Raw genomic sequence first — 237 nt, 5'->3', positions numbered from 1 at the left:
TTTGAGTAAGCTCCGGGAGTTGGTGAAGGACAGGGAAGCCTGGTGTGCTGCAGTCCATGGGGTCACAAAGAGTTGAACATGACTGAGCGACTGAATTGAAGCAAAATTACCAAAATGCTCTCATTTCTGACCAGACCAAGTAAATTTTTAAGCCAAATTTAAACACCCATCAGTTCAGTTCAGTTCAGTCGCTCAGTCGTGTCTGACTCTTTGCGACCCCATGAATTGCAGCATGCC

Source organism: Bison bison, unplaced genomic scaffold (assembly GCF_000754665.1).
Source record: "Bison bison bison isolate TAMUID 2011002044 unplaced genomic scaffold, Bison_UMD1.0 scf7180017864466, whole genome shotgun sequence".
Taxonomy (NCBI): Eukaryota; Metazoa; Chordata; class Mammalia; order Artiodactyla; family Bovidae; genus Bison; species Bison bison.
This window is presented reverse-complemented; position numbering follows the sequence as displayed.